The sequence below is a fragment of the Wyeomyia smithii genome, chromosome 2 (genome assembly GCF_029784165.1).
Source record: "Wyeomyia smithii strain HCP4-BCI-WySm-NY-G18 chromosome 2, ASM2978416v1, whole genome shotgun sequence".
In the NCBI taxonomy this organism is placed as follows: domain Eukaryota; kingdom Metazoa; phylum Arthropoda; class Insecta; order Diptera; family Culicidae; genus Wyeomyia; species Wyeomyia smithii.
The window spans coordinates 75,276,193-75,290,274 of NC_073695.1; positions in this window are offsets into that span (position 1 = coordinate 75,276,193).

Consider the following 14,082-nt stretch of genomic DNA (forward strand, 5'->3'; position numbering starts at 1 on the left):
GCAATAAAACTGCTTTAAAACCACATGGAAGGAGTACCGTATACTATAAGCAGCTGGTATTACCTCTTTAAGAGCGCAATTAGTTTGGTTGCATTATTGCGCTCTGCTACTTGCCACAATAAGTCCAATTCAACTTTTCATTGCTTGACAGCAACCGTAAAAAGTTGATTTGTTGTGCCGTTCCTGCACACACACCAGAACATCACGTCACTTTTTTTAATAGGGAAATCTCTCGTCGCGGGAGAAATGTTTCACCTGTGTTGGTTATCATCGTGCAATCGATTTCATTTGATGGTGATATTGTAAAAAGATAAGGAATAAAGAGGAGTTTTTGGTAGGTTTTGTTGCTCTCAAGCATATGCGCATGAAATTTTGTCGTGCATTTTGAGAACATAGGCGCTTAAAATTTATGCGCCATCAAAATAGTACAGGCTAACAAAAATCACAGGAAGGTTGTGTGCAAAGCCACGACCGCAAGATTGAAGTAGAATACTTTTACAAGAAACCGGCTGCTTGCGTGTCAGTCATTTTGGAATCGGATTTGTTTCGTATATACCGCTTGTTAAGCACAGTATCAACAAATCGTAATAAAAATCACACTGCTGTGCATTTGCAGCAGCATCAAACCTCAGTTGCAGTTTATGCTCTTCCAAATACATTTAGTAGCCTTAAAAAATGCCGATTGCTGCAGTTGCAATTTTCATTTAATTATTGCATAAATGCTTCGTGGTCAGATGACGTGTGATATCCGCTCTGACATAATAATTTTTTCGAACGTTGTGGAATAATATAACTGGAAAAATAGATGTGGCTAAATTATTTCCAGTTCTACCATTCTACAACGTTCGAAAAATTTTATTTCGTATGTCGTAATACTCATTTACGAAAAATACATCTCATTCATTCTGGACCCGCCTTTATTTTCAGTTTCTACAGATTTTCTCAGTTTCGTAACACGGATGTACAAAAACGATTTCTTGTGGACATTCTGTCGAGCCGGACCGATAAAGCTCTCGTTAAGGCAACAAAATAATTTGTAATGTGTCGTGTTGTGCGTCTTGGAAGAGAAAAATGTTCCCGTCCCCGTGTCGCATGGAAGCAAATTGTTGCGTGTTTGATATTGTCGATGGTAGACATGAGTATGAAGGTCGAAATTCTTCTGTAATGTCTAACCATAACCGTCTTCTTCAAGGCGTTACATCCTTGTTACTGAAGTGTTGTGAATTTTCTAAAACAGACTCAGCATCGTGAGCAGAACGTGCCGAACTTTTCTGTTTGAAATCGGATTTGTTTCGTATATACCGCTTGCTATGCACATTATGTTTGTTATGTTTGAATAATAAAATTACAATTATCTTCATTTGGGAAGAATCTTAGAAGATTTTTCAATCTATTGCTACAAGAACGAAGGAAATCCATCGAATACTAACCGATTTATTAGCATTTGAAATTGGACATATTTTTCACTTTTTTCGGTTTTAGAATTTCATTTCACATCCCTATGTAGCCGAACTTCCTGAGAGAAGTATTCTACTTCAAAATACTTTTAAACCAATTAATTCGTTGTGGCTAACCCTTTCAACATATATATTTTGAAAGTTCTCATCATCATGGAATATTCTCATCATCATGAAGTGTTTTCATCATGATCATCATAATCACGCACACGCACACCATGCGTACATAGGGCTTGCACGCATGCATCATACATACATACATCATGCACATATACGCCTTGCACACACACACACGTCATGCACACATACACCATGGACAACTCGAAATTTTGCATTTTGGAAGGCAAACGATGCCGAATATTGTAAATTTTCCTCCCACGACACCCCGTTTTTTAGGGGTTTCAAACGATCCAGAGTTATAAGTAGTAGTGCTACAACACAAATCGAAATTTCTCAAACAGTTAGTAGATAATGAAAATTACGTTTTAACTTGTATACCGTGCTCATAATATTCGCATAATATACCCAAACATGTTAAATGATGATTGGGAAATCTTAGTTTAGTTTTCTTGAAAATTAAATTCTCGACGCTAATTTTCAAACGCATTTTTCTCGAAACTATGCGTTTCTAGTTGTGCCACGAAACGATAATATATTTGATACAATATAACAGACTTAAATTCAACACATCGACTAAGAAAAAATGCAATCAGAACTTTTCGTGCTCTTTTATGCAGATATGACATTTAGATGAGGACTTATGGTATATCATGTGCGGAACCTTTTAGGCACAGTTCAGACCTTTTGTTTCAGTAAACTGTTGTACCTTTTATAAATCTTTGTTTATGCAACGAAAATGATGAGAATTAAAAGTTAGAATTATTTTGCCTTTTATTACATCTCTTAGGAGAGTTCAAAATTTATGCTTATATTGCATGCACGACAATATATAAATTTCATCATTTCCGCAGTATTATATCCAAGGTAAATTAGACATGAGAGCATACGGAATAAATAAATGGTTCGATTTCTCCTACCTCTAGTAGAAGGCCCTTCTCCAGCGTCCCAACCAGAGGTTGGACACGTGTTACCTCTGGCTGCTTTTACATTGACCTCCGTACTGGTACTTGGTTTCTTCGATGCACTTCCCCCATGCTGGTCCTTCGCGCGCTTCCGAGTATCACGCTTGTATTTGGCGTTTATATATTTAGACATAGCACTGAATACACTTCCGATGGATTTCTCAATAAATGCAAAAAATGCACTCGTAGTCTCTTACCCGAGAATAATAAAACACTTCCAAGAAATGTTGCACTAGTAAAAAGACAATTTCCACGTGTTGTAATGTGCTGGAGCACGAAATCTATGTCTGTGATAGGGAACCTTCACGTTCACGAGGCATGACTGGAGAAACGCGTCTAATAATGCGGTAAAATTTTTAATGTCTTTTTGTGCAAATTATTGTACTCAGACAAAAACCTGTTTTGAATTGGATGAATTTTTAGTGAATAAACGTTAACCGTTTGTTATTCAAAGTTGGTCATGCTGATCGCAGCGTTTGCGCTGCCCCTACAGTGGGGGGATTACTAAATAAAGTAAAAATTAGACAACTACAACAGAATTTGATTGCATCCCGCACAGAATGTCTGCTTGTGTTGATGCCAGAAAATTATTAACCTTCAATTATTTTTTTTTGCCTTGAAAAAAGCATGTTGCGGTTCAAAATCGGTTGCTAATTACAACCTTTGAGCTGCCCTAACATTGGGGGAATTAAGATACACGGACAACATGCACTGTGGAAGCTATTTCACTTTCAGTAAATTAGACGGGTGCGACAAATTTAAATTGCTAAGATGCAACACAGAATGCTTGCTTGCGTTGATAAAAATTATTAATTTTCAATGACTTGTTTATTTGCCTCCAAAAAGGCATTTTGATTTCCGAAACTAGATTTCCTGATGACAATCATCATGCTGCCCCAACACGGGGGGAATAATGGCTGTCTGGCGACACACGCTGAGAAAAACCGCGCTGCTCCTGAGACGTGGTGACCAACCACAGGGCTAGTGCTGCTGCTGAGGAAGGACGACTGCCGTTGTCGCTGTCTGATGCTACGCTATGCATAGCCATGCCACAGTTGTGGCCGCTATACGCTGGCCTAACTGCTGAGCAACTGCAACACTATCCGTAGCCATGCCACAGTTGTGGCCGCCATTGGTATCCACTGTAACTGCATCTGCTGGCCCTGCTGCTATCGATGGTGAGATCCGCTGGAACTGCTACGCCTATCCACAGCCATGCCACAGTTGTGGCCGCTTTCCGCTATCGATGGTACCCACTGCTCGCTCCCGCTGCTGCTAAGGGAGGACTGCTGTCGTCGCTGTTCAGAACTGTTATGAGCGGCTCCGGCTGAAACAGGCTCTTATATAGGCCAAATAGCATGTTTTCAATTGCAAGGTATATGATTCTGTCGACCGTGCTTGGGAAGCAAGCATATAACGACCAATCAGGGGTCGAAATTTTCGTTTTGACAAGGCTTGACTATTTTCAATAGTACAATAGTGTGAATAATAAAATTACAATTATCTTATTTTGGGAAGAATCTTAGAAGATTTTCCAATCTATTGCTGCAAGAACGAAGGAAATCCATCGAATACTAACCGATTTATTAGCATTTGAAATTGGACATATTTTTCACTTTTTTCGGTTTTAGATTTTCATTTCACATCCCTATGTAGCCGAACTTCCTGAGAGAAGTATTCTACTTCAAAATGATTTCATTGTTAGCAAAAATGAATTGGATTGTTTCAGCTTAGGTTTCCAGAAAAAAAATCTAGCCGTGTTCTTCAATACAGAGATAGATCAAAATCAACTTTGGATGTTCAATTTATTTGTTAGTCAGACGACGATTCGATTTTCGTTTCATGATCATAAAAAGTTTCAAAAATATCAATATGGCGCGGTTGGTAATTAGTTGGTATCAATCGTAGCCGCAATAAGCCTAGTTCAATGATATATATGTTGTGAGGTGCGGTAAAGGTTGGATGCCTGTATTATTAGAGAAAAATATGGTAAATCCCTGGGGCCTAAACAACTTTATTTTCATGAAAAATCTGACATCACACCGACGATAATGAGGAATCAACGAGCTTTGATATAAATAAAGAGGTGCACGAAAAATGCAACGATTCATACCTAGTTTAATTGAATATTGAATATATTTCAAAATAATCAAGACTTGCCCCTACCTTATTTTTAAGGACGCATAATTTAACGACATAGGAAATTATTTTCAACCGAAACAAGACAAACTGGCGATAAAATTTAAAAAAAACTACCATACAGTACTAAGTTTGCCATGTTACTTTATTAGATTTTTGGAGCTCTACGTCATCAATGTTCACAAATGTGCTGCAAGATGCTCTAAAGCATTTTACACACATCTTACGGAGACTGCGACAGAATTCTGCATCACATTAAACCAACTAAGCCGATTTTGTCTCACCTGTATGTATATCATTGCCTGCATATATTTGTTTACAAGTTTGACAGGTTAAAACTGGGCACTTATTATAATTTAATGAGATTTTTTTTAGATTTTGAATGACCGCAATAAAACTGGTTTCTATGTTATATGACAGCAAGCTGGACTGGTTTTATGGGGCAATAGATAGTAATAATAAAACCAATAATAAAGCAAAATCGCATTGACTTTTGCCGGTTTTATTGTAAGTTTTATTATAGTTTTATTGACAGCTATCAGTGTTCATAACGACTTGCTATTTTTGGCAACGGGTTTAACCGCCATAAAACCGTTGGTAATATTTATTGCTGTGATAAAACCGTTAGAAAACCAAGTAACTATAAAATTGTTACTTGGGTGATGTCGATATTTTCGCATACTGATTATAGTGACGCATCATGCGATTTATTGGGCCATTTTTTGAGTAGTTAATTCTGTGAGAGTTTTCCGAAAATATTTTACGATTTCTCAATTGACGACTGGGTGCATAAATATTTAGTTGCGATAATAATTTAGAAGATTGCACGCGTTGAGAAATAATGTCATTGATAAAATAAAGCATTGAAAGTTCGCGGCGTTTTTTAAGTGCTTGTATGTCTATAAGCATGCAGCGTGCTTCATATGATGGGAAGGGAAATGCTGTCCAATTTAGCTTACGAAGCGCGTACAAAAGAAATTGTTTTTGGACAGATTCAATGCGTTCTTCATGTGTTTCAATACAGGGATTCCATACAATGCTACAGTATTCCAGAATTGGTCGGACGTATGTAATATATAATAGTTTGATTGTATATGGGTCTTGAAAATTGTGGCCGAAGCGTTTTATAAAGCCCAGCATACTATTTGCTTTGTTGATAATTGTATTATAATGTTCTATGAATGGAAGTTTGGAGTCTTAGATTACGCCTAGGTCCCTTACGATTTTGCATTTTTCTACTGGTTGGTTTCCTAAGAAAATATTTGTAGGTGGTGTTACTGTTTTTCTGCTGAATGCTATTGAATTACATTTTTTGATGTTGAGTTGCAATAGACTTTTGTTGCACCAAGTGTAGAATACATTAATTTCATTCTGGAATATTTCGAAGTCTTCTGCATTGATTATTTCTATAAAGAGCTTCATGTCGTCAGCATATACAAGCACACGTATTGATTTGAGAAGAAAGGAAATGTCATTCACGTATAATATAAAAAGAAGAGGGCCCAGGTGAGAACCTTGAGGAACCCCGGAAGTTACTTCTATTGGATTTGAAAAGGAATTTTGAAAGCGGACTATTTGTGTTCTCTTTGTTAAGTATGACTGCAGCCATTCCAAGAATATTGTTTCCATTCCGTATTTTTCGAGTTTGAAGAGCCATAAAGGTATGTCGATTCTGTCAAACGCCTTGCTAAAGTCCGTATAAAGAGCTTCTACGTGGTTGCCGTTGTCTGTTACAGTCAAAGTGAAAGTTACGAATTCCAAAAGATTTGTGGTAGTTGATCGGCCTTTATAAAAGCCGTGCTGTTGAGTTGTGATTTGGTTTTTTACTTGCTGAAAGATTTTTTCATTAATTATTGATTCAAATAATTTTGGAATGCATGAAATAATGGCAATTTCACGATAATTACGAATGTCAGATTTAGCGCCAGATTTGAAAATAAGCACTAAATATGAGGTTTTCCAGAGTTCTGGAAAAATTCCATTCTTCAGAGACAAATTAAAGAGGAGTAGTAAAGGTGTAGATAGTTCTTCTGCCAAGCTTTTGAGAAAAATCGGAGCTATTCTGTCAGGTCCAGGACCTTTCGTAGCGTCTAAGTTTTTAAGTGCGTTATATATACATAATTGTTACCCGATTCTATTGAACTATTTTCGGTTTATTCTCCGTTCTGTCGGCTGATTAGAGATGCACACTCAGCTTATTTATATTTTTTTTTTCTCGTTTATTTTCCGTCGGTCTAGTTCCGCCACTGTTGTGGCCAATCACCGACGCCCAGGGAGGCGACTCCACACCCAGGACCCTAACTCACGACCCGTTTATTAACGGACCGGCGCCAACGGCTTTACTTCCTCATGCGATGGAAGGCGTGATCCCAGAGATTTTTCGCTTCAGAAAATCTCCCGGTGTCGGCTAGGATTTAATCTAGACCAGTTGGGTTGGTTGTGAGTGGATCACGCCACCTCACAACCATCGACACCTATGTCGGCGGTGGGATACGAACCCAGGCGTCGAGCGTGGTTGGCGGAGACGTTACCAACCACACTAGGCCCCCGCTCTGCTTATTTATATTTGGTACTGGTTTAAAATAACAGGCATTGAAAATGCTGTAGAGGCCACGCGTGAGTGATTTATTTTACTAGAGCACAAATTGTTTAGTTTTCTGATTCAAGACCTATTTAAACCGCAAAACAACGGTATGCTATTGGGGACACACCCAGTAAGTAACATATATCAGTAAACTGTAAAATACTATACTACACGATAAGGATCTGATTTATACCGACACCTCTGATTAATACCGAAGGCTCTTGGAGTCACTCACAAATTTGTGAGGTTTACTGGAGAGGACTACAAGTTGTCATATATAATTTTTGAACCGATAAAACCAACAAACATAAAATTTATTGTTGGAACCACACACGAGTGTGTGTGTGTGTGGTTAGTCTAGTAAATATCAGAAGTGTATTAGATTCTATGATTTCAATCCGGCTCAAACCAACAATTAAGGATACTATTGGGACCAGACACACGTGTGCGTGGTTCGTATCACAAAAGATACGAATTTGCTTAATATTTGAATGGGCTATAGGGGAACTGTTCCATTATTCATCTCATTGAGCCGATATTCACGAAGAATACGCGGATTATATACCAAATTTTCACGAAACCACTGAATAAATAAACAAAATACGCTTACGTGCTCTTAAGGAATCGTTAAGCATTGTTTATTTAATAAACTTAGTTAGATTTATCTTGATTTTTTTTTCAGATCATTTTTTCACAACGCTTCCATATCTATCTCAAAAATTGAATCACTGCTCAATTATTCATCTCACGACGCCCCCATATTCATCACACTGTTAATCATGAATGAATCACATTATCATGAATGAACGTAGCCGCATACCGTCGTGGTAGGTTACCTAGATATCCGCTGGAGTTGTTTACGTGCAAAATTGGTAACCTAGGTAACCACTGCAGTGCTGTCGATTTACGTAAATTATGTCGGAATAATTTAAAATTTACAGTATGATTTTTTCGTATTAACAGAAACTGATTTGGCGACTTTTGATTTTCTTCAACGCAGTGAAAACAGACGAAAATAAATACAGTTGAAATTTAGGAATTGTAGAAATTTATCTCATATATTTCTGCTAATTCAAGGTTGTTTTTGGAAATATGAGGTGAACATTTCAAAGATTAAAGTATTCTTAGTGTAGTGAGTGATTCTGTTTAGTGGTTAAAATGAAAAGTTATCCGCTAGTGATGAAAAAAACTTTGGTCGGCTGCTGAACGAGTCCTGTTGTAGCCGTATATAAAAATGCGCGGATTTTGTTTTCTGAGGTAAGTGATTGAATTGAATGAGTTTTCGAGTGCAGATGCCCGACTATAATATCAAATTTAGAGCTTTTAAGTGAGTTTCTGAGGATTATATTTTATGAGAAATCTAATGTAAACTAAGCAAAATCATTCCTTGGATTAGCAGATTGGTTTATTTAAAAAATATGCGTTTTTTCTTTGCATCCAAAGCATTAAATTTTTAAAAAATGCAATTATTCATATGAAACAGAAGAGAAGTTTTTTCAAATACCAGAATTGTCATCATTAGCATATTGTCGTGGATTCATGTCAACCCGATTTACAAGACTTCGAAATAGTCTCTCAAAAATCAATATTTGTTTAAAAGATAGAGAAATAGAAATCATGAAATAAAGCTTGACAAAATACACATAAAATTATGTCAAAGTTTTAGTTATTTGAATCTTGAAAATATTAGAAAAGATTCTAGAAAATTAGCTTACAATTAATATTTCACGAAAGGTAAAAAAAACTACTCAAGATACGAAAAAGAACCCCACCAATCACTAAGCAAAATTATGAATAAACGTTTTTGTAAATACAAACACAATGCACTTATCTTATACATCGAGCCAGCATTAAAAACTTATTTTCAAAGAGCACATTGAAAGTATACAAGCCAAGTGCATCAAATATACGAGATGTCTATATCCTCTCAGTAACAGGAATTCTAAACTTTGTTTAAAGAACAAACTTTTGATTTACGAACAAATTTTTAGACCAGCAATGCTTTATGCAGTACCGATCTGGTCAAGTTGCTGTTCAACAAGGAAGAAAACGCTCCAAAGGATTCAGAATAAAATTCTGAAAATGATTTTGAAGCGTCCTCCTTGGCTTGGTACACTCGAATTACATAGACTTACTGGTGTTGAACCATTAGAAGCTATGTCAAATAAAATTATTAACAATTTTCGACAAAAATCGTTGCAATCCTCAATTGCTACGATAAGCTCTCTTTATAGCCAATAAGTTAGCATTTAAGTTAGTTATAAGTTTACTTCCCCTATTCTGACGAGTAGGTTTAAATCCCTACGAACGATAAGTCCTAATTGCGAAAGCAAACAAATCCTAACAATTAAAATTACAAATTTTTAACAGTGTTGAGAAGTCACCATTTGTGATTGGACACACATACTCATTACTTACTAATATTTATCATAAATACTTAAGCTACTAACAAATCCCTCCCTTAAAAAAATCGAGCCAGCATTCAGCGAACAAAGCATTCCGTTGCTGTTTTTTTTTTCACCACTCGCATACAAACAATCACACCGTTTCCTTGATGATGGTTCGCACTTTCGAAGAAAAGCGCTTCGCCACCGGATGAAATGGCTGCCTTCAGGAATCATCATTACACAATTTTACTGGATCATGTCTGGCACAACGTTGAATAATGTCGAGTTCGTTTTTACGGCAGGACTATATCGTCCCGGACTACACTTTGCAGCTGAAAAAAAAACACTTTCCGAGCAGTTGCATTGGTGTGCATAAATACCAGAGGTAGCTGTCACTTTGTTTTTTTGGTCATTATCGCTTTTGTCTTTTTGTCGCGTTTGTCCTACTGTACGGATTTGGACGACGATGATTCCAAACGCTTAAAAAGTTCCTCCATTTCGCAAATGTTTTGAAAAATAAATCCTACCTGATGTTTGACACGCGAAGAGCGATGATCAAAGCAAACCGATTTTGGCATTTTTTTGATTTTGACACATACGTGTGAATGTGTTGGTGTCTTCAAAACTGCACTCTGTTTCTTTCGCGGACTGTCCGGAACAGAAAAAGGGTAGTCCGTGATAGTCTGCAAAATGAAAAAAAAAAAAAAAGAAACAGTGATAGGACAAAGTGTAGTCCGCGGGGTAGCTACACCGTAAAAACGAAAACGACATAATCTTCACATATTCATGATTGCAGGTTCCAGGTCATGTCTCTCCTCACTTGGTACCAGTTTGCAGCTGGTATTTCGAACTACATAATAATATTCATAACTAAATAACACATTTTTTCTCTGCAGTTGCAACTTCACGGTCCAAAAACAGTGATAAACGAAGAAGATCCACAACAGCATAGAAAATGGGGATTGAAATTCTCTCCTAGTTCTTAAGCAATTTAGCACGAAAAACCAGAAAATATTAGCGAATTTTCTAGAAATACACTGAAAAATTGCAAGCGAAATCTTTTTAACATCCACTCGCGGCCGCAGCTTGCTATGATCTCCTTTATTCGTCTCTTTGATCTGCGGAATGAAAACTACAAGTGCTTCCTGTCGAGCTTTGTTAGTTTATTGATAAAGTCCAGCAATACACTGGGGTCGCTTTTTACGCGGGTTGTTTTCATGCTTTTTCGTAAACGGAAATTTTTAACAATAACGCGGCTTATTTTCACTCGATTCGGATGATTACGCGTACGCGGTATCAAATAAGTTTAATTATCAAATCGCGGTATCAAATAAGTATATCTTATCTAATCTTTTAAATGCAGTACAACCAACCGCGTAAAAGGCGACCCCAGTGTAATACGAAACGTGATCTTGTTTTAATTTTGCTTTGACAGTTTCAATACGTAACGTAACGTGTGAGATAAACAAAATTTTGATTTCATACACAATGTAAGCAAATGATATTAACTAAAAAAAAACTAGCTGGTCAATTTATTTGAAAGGGTTATATCTACCAAAAAAATTTTTTTTCCGCCATTTATTTTTCTTTGCCTAAATCATGCTAAAACTATCCAAGAATCAAAATCTACATCGCCCAAGTACAGATCTAAACTCAAAGTTCGTTTAAATCAATTTTTACCGAACAACTTTTATACTCCAAAATCACATTTTTCGTTCAATTTGGCGATGCTCGTTTTTCTTTTTATTTCGAGGCTTTGTAAACTAGCAGAAGTTACCTACGATCGTTATCGTGTTTCAAAATTGAAGTATAGAGGTCTCTGCATCAAATTTCGACCGTTATAGCGTCTCTAAAGAACGTGTTTATTCACAATTTCCCTTTGTTTAGTCGAACAGCCGTTCTCGTTGTGTACATTCTTTGTTTGAGTTTTTTATACTTTTCAACTGTGAGTTATATTCAAAAGTACTTAAATATGAGTGACAAGTTTGAGTTTTGCGTGGGATCGGGCGCTAACTGTGTCAAAGGCGCTAAGCATCGCATGTCCGACATCGCGAAAGAGGTTAGGCGCAGCCATACATCAGATGACAAAAAGGAAGAAGTGGAAAATACAACCCAGGAAGGACAATTCTACGGCGCAGGGATAGCTGACTGAAGTTAAAAAAAATATTAGGGGCTTTGTTATTGCGATTCTTAAGACTTATAGCATTTTGAAACTAACGCGTTTTTCTCAAAACCATGTTTACAAAATCGGCGAGCAGTAGAACTGAAAAAGTTTACATCCGATTAATTTGAAATTTTAACTGTAGCTTCTTCATCGATTATCTATTGATTATCTATTAAAGTGCACACGATTTAAGCGATTGATTAACAACAACTAAAGTTATAAACAATCAAAGTCGATTTTTTTTTGTCGAAACAGAACTTTTTTTTTCAAACCGTTGCCATTTTGCGAAGAAAAATTCTAAAAATATAATCATGTGTACTTCACTAGCGACACTTATGTAGATAATGAAAATTTTTTTGTTTTGGTTATAGGTGGAGTTGGGTACGACTTCTACTGCTCGCCGCGGAACAACTTTTAAAAAAAGCGGTTCACGGCAATCGCTGCACAGCCGTCATTTTGTAACAAAAATAGCAATAAAAATATTTTTTCTATTTTGCAAGAGTTGCTCAATCCAATGATATATTATTTTTATACCTTACATTTCAAATATCCTGTAACAAAAAAAATTATGAAAAAAGACTTGCTTTTTTGGGCATTTGGTAGATAGAACCCCTTAAGCCGCTTGTTTTTTAAATTATTTTTTGATACAAGGTTTGGAAACTAGCAGCTTTGTTGATTTAAATAAACACATACGCAAAACTTCTCCTGGTTACTTCAAAAGCAATAACGCAAAATGGCCCTTTAGGTAACAAGTCTGTTACTTAAAAAGTAATAAAGTTCCAGTCAAGTAACAACACATACTGACATATATTTTGCACATGTTACGGGAGTACTACTATCTAATAATGGTCGTTTCAACCACATACCAAATACTAGTCGGAAAATGCTCTTTTACAATCCCCAGTCATGAAACAACACATACTGTCGAATATGTTGCACATGTTAATAGTTACTTCTATCTCTAATCCATCCGGTGTGCGTTTGTTCGTTGTACGCATACGGAGTAGAGAAAAATAAATATGACAAGAGTTGCCAAGCATTATTTTCCCCCGTCATACAATATGCAAACGTTGATGGTTTCAGATTTCATATGCGTGTTAAAATAACATCACGATCTCCTGATATCGCTTTCTGAAACCTGAGCTGCGTTAGAGAAAAACACAAATATTTGATCTCTTGCAAGCGAATGCAGCAATGTTGAAAACACACACTCATCGCTTCACGAAACTCATTTGAACTTGTTTCAAGATTCCAAACTCGTGTCCATCTAGAGAAACATTCGCAACTCCGGCAACTCTGATCACACGGTTTTACACAGAGGGGATTCACTGCTGTCAAATTTCATATATGTGTGCGTTATCGCAGATCAACTCTGGTCCATGACGTTTGTTGGTCCATGATGTTTGTAACTAGGAACAATAATGGGGGAAAAATCACTACACAACACATTCAAGAGTTTTCCTCGGTTTCTCGAGTTTTGATAAAAAAACGTTCTAATTCTATAATATTTCACATCGATCAATTTTATGACCAAAAAGAACAAAAACCAAAACAAACGCCATGTTGCCGAATATGTTGGTTACATGATGTTTGACAGATAGATCCCCCCTGGTATTACATATTTCCATTTCAACTAAACACTGGGGAACGAAACAGTGATGTTTCTAATTAGATAGTTGAGGCTGATCGGTGAAATTTTGCTTATGTGAAAATAGAGGGGAAAGAAATGAACCTATGTTGCATCAATATAAATGCAGCGAGTGGAGTCTGGCCAACACATGCGTTGCGGTTGTTGGTTGTATGTTCCCCTACAGAAACACATACCAGCGTCTAGCCAAAGATGACTAAAACAAAATATTTGACTCTTGCAGACTTCATCGGACATGATTATCGCTGCGCGTGAGCAAAAGTAGAACTTATTTATACACTGTTAATATGGTGTATACTTAACGTCAAAATCAACTGACGACAAGGCCAAACCATGACTGCTGATAGGTGAAACATTTTTTTCAGTATCCATGAGGATGACTGTACGGTGCTACCATCCGAAAAATGATAGTAATGTGGACGAATATTTAGTTCTCAAACATGAAACTTTCCGGAAGAATCAAGAATTATCGGCGCATCGTTTGAAATTTAGCGTACCACCAGAAATTCCTAATAACCGCTATGAGCACGCTCTACAGCCAAGTTTTCCACTCAGGTTAATAAAGTAAAAATCGGGTGCCCCGGTGAACCTGACCATATGCACAATGGTTCTAAAACCTGG